This window comes from Gorilla gorilla, chromosome 2 (genome assembly GCF_029281585.2).
Source record: "Gorilla gorilla gorilla isolate KB3781 chromosome 2, NHGRI_mGorGor1-v2.1_pri, whole genome shotgun sequence".
NCBI classification, from domain to species: Eukaryota; Metazoa; Chordata; class Mammalia; order Primates; family Hominidae; genus Gorilla; species Gorilla gorilla.
Genome location: NC_086017.1, coordinates 81,974,203 through 81,977,647, shown reverse-complemented (window position 1 = coordinate 81,977,647; position 3,445 = coordinate 81,974,203). Strand labels below are relative to the sequence as shown.

General features: G+C 53.4%; 1 pseudogene; it reads right to left on the bottom strand.

Moving 5' to 3' along the window:
• Positions 1-2,037: 2,037 nt before the first annotated feature.
• LOC101146593 (coiled-coil domain-containing protein 137-like) lies at positions 2,038-2,856 on the bottom strand (annotated as a pseudogene).
• Between the last annotated feature and the right edge of the window lie 589 nt (positions 2,857-3,445).

The window sequence follows — 3,445 nt, the reverse complement described above, 5'->3', positions numbered from 1 at the left end:
AGGATCTACTTCCAAGGTGGCCCACTCACACGGCTGGCAGCTTAGTGCTGGCTATTGGCAGGAGGCCTCTGTTTCCCTGCAGAGGCTGCTTAAGTGTCCTGATGACATACATGCTAGTTGGCTTCCCCCAGGTTGAACCATCCAAGCAGAGAGCAAGACAGGAGCTAGAAAGCCTTCATGACTTACCTTTGAAAGTCACAAATCATCATTTCCACCATGGTATACCATCTACACAGGCTAGACCTGATTAAATGTGGGAAGGCATGAATGCCAGGAGGTGAAGATCATTGAGGGCCATCTTCATTAGTCAAGGCCATGCAATCTCAGCAGGGCCAATACCATCCCAACCAGGCAAAACATTCATTCTTGGAAGGAATGAAAAAAAAAATTACTCTTTTTATGTATAAGCAAAGATATACATACTGTACATAAACAGATACAGAGTATATCTGTGGTGCTAAAATTTCATGGTGAGGGGAACAGACAATAAAGAAAAAAATTGTCTAAAAATTCTTGGGGGTGATTTTTTTTTTTTAATTTAAAAGTAAACTTTAATGTCGAAAACGCAAACTTGGGAAGGGCAGAAAGATCACACATAAGGCTGCCACTTCACACCTGGAGGGTTGCACAGCGGCCGGGCAGAAGCGCTCCTCACTTGCCAGGCGGTGCGGAAGCTGGGCAGAGGTGCTCCTCACTTCCCAGACAGTGGGACTGCAGGCCAGAGGTGCTCCACAATTCCCAAACGGTGGGGCTGCCCTGCAAAAGCGCTCCTCACTTCCCAGAAGGTGCAGGTCAGGGCAGAGGTGCTCCTCACTTCCCAGATGGTGGGGGACCGGGCAGAGGTGCTCCTCACTTCCCAGACGGTGGGGCGGCCGGGCAGAGGTGCTCCTCACTTCCCAGACGGTGGGGCAGCCGGGCAGAAGCCTCCTCACTTCCCAAACGGTGCTGGGCAGGCGGACTCCATTGCTAGATCTGACTTGGGTTTAAGCCTCTCCCTTCTGCCCTCATCTGGACATGCTGACAGCCTGCGCTCTCCCTCCTTTGGCACGGGATGAAGACTGAAGCCTGGCAAGGCCCTGCCCTCAGCAGGAACTCCCACTGGGCCCCACTCTGTGACCCTGAGCCCAGGCCAGGATCCTTCCTTTACTTTCTCAAGCCACTTTGGGCCTGCCCAGCTCTCTCAGAGCCCTGTCATGTAGGTGACAACACTGTTTTTTGTTTGTTTGTTCCTTGTATCTTTAGTAGAGGCAGGGTTTCACCATATTGGCCAGGCTGGTCTGGAATTCCTGACCTCAGGTGATGCACTCGCCTCAGCCTTCCAAAGTGCTGGGATTACAGGCGTGAGCCACCGCGCCCGGCCCCCGTTCCCACATTCTTGGTGTATGTGCTGTCATCACATTCAACCCCAACCAAACCTTGAGTGGGTAGCCTCTGCAGGGGACCACTCGCAACTGGCCTGTAGTTACGGTCCCCTGCAGAGCCCTCGCAGGTGGTCCAGATGTGCCCACTGACCCTGCCCCAGGTGCGTCTTCCCTGCCCCTAGCCTGCTCTGCCTGATGTGCACTGCACTCAGCTCTGCTGACTCCCAGGGGACCTCCGTCACACACCGAGCCAGCCTCATGAGCGGTCTCGGTAGGTGGTGTTCAGGGACAAGGTAATGGGATCCAGCCCTTCCTAAGGTGTACCTGGGCTGCGACTCAGAATGGATGTTCAGAACAAAGAGATGCAACTGTGAGTGACCCCACAGGCCGACCGTCAACCAGGCCTTGGCTCTAGTCCATCGGGCACTCACCCCTTGCAAGACGTGGACCCGCTGATGCCCAACGTGTGAACGAGTACCTGGAAGCCTCACCCCACACTGCTAGCATGGCCAGAGAAAAGGATCTGCCTGCCTCTTCCCCACCCAGGTGTGGCAGCTCCTGGTGCCAGTTTCCCAGGAGCATGGCCAGGCCCCGAGTCTCTCCATCACAGCTGCGGCTCTGGCTGCTTCTTGGAAGTGGGGAGGGGCTCACTCCCCATGCAGCCGCCACTGCTGCTTCAACATCTGTAGGCCTGCATGGCCCACTCTCTCTCCTCCCCACAATCCGCTGGTAGGCCAGGGAGGCAGTCAGAGGCTGGAATACACCTCGGGGGCTCAGAAGCATCCTCAGCATCTGCGATCTCCTGCCAGGCTGGTCCTTGCTTACGCTCCTCCGGGGCCTGGTAGTCAGCTCTGGGTGCTGCAGGACAACCTCACCAAACTTCACTGTGTCTCGGAGCAACTCCTGCTCCAGCCTGTCTGCTGTCTTTTCCTCCTTTTTCTGCCAGGCTTTATCTAGTCGTCGCTTCTGGAACACTTTTTTTGCTTTTTTCAGCTCAGACTTCTCCTTGGGAGCTGCCTGGACCTCTGGCTGCTGGGTGGCCTGGTTCTTGCTGAGGAATAGCATGTGCTGGATATAGGCCTAGTCGGACTCCCCCTTCCTCTGCTTGAACTTGGGGATGGCAATGTCGGGCTCCACTCCCTTTGCTTCCTTTTCCAGTGTCTTTCTGAAGGCCACCTGGGCCGCTTTCTTCCTCTTCTTGTTACCGGTCAGATTTTTCATCTCCCGGCAGCTCCTCATAATCTCCCGGAGCCGGAAAGGGATCTCCTGTTTGTCCTGGGTTTTGGGCTTGCAATTCACTTTCTCCTCTTTGCTGTGAATCCTGGACCACGGCGCTGGGCGCTGCTTCCCCAGCAGCTGCACTTGCTGCCGGCTGCTGCACCCGCTGGGGACTCCCAGGACCCGCCGGCGCCCTGGGCACTGCTGCCCCACCTCCAGCTTGTCCCATCCCCACACTGGAAGCTTCCCTAGCGAAGCCACTTCCACATTCCTCCATTTTTTAAAGTGATTAAGAAACACTGGCTAAAACTTTTTCAGTTGTAAGCAATAAAACCCAATTCAAACTGACTTACGCAAAAATGAAGTTCAGGAGTCTGGACTTCAGGTATTGCCAGATCCAGAGGTTCAGATAGTATCAGCAGTGCTTTTTCTATCCATATTACACACAGACTGTCTCCAAGTAGCTGTCCGTGAGGGCTCCTGTGAGTGTCATTTACATCTTACTGCCAGCTATCTGGGAGGATTGTGAAACACTGCCCAGCTCTGACAAGCCTAGATTAGACAGCAGTGTAGGCGCTAAGACTCCCACGTATATGGACAGAGAAGATAAAAGACCTTCAGCCATTTCACAGTGCTGCCTGGGGAGGGCTCATTTTCTCCTCATATTCTAGGAGAACAAGAAAAACAGGGCTTTGTAATCTGATAGGTATAAATTCAAATCTAAGATCTACCAGTTACTAGCTCTGTGATCCTTAAAGTTCTTGAAGCTTTGGTTTTTCATCTGTAAAATGGAGGTAATGGTAGTCACCCGTAAGATTGTTGCTAGGATTAGTTGAGACCATGCATGTAAAGTTTCCCACAGAGCA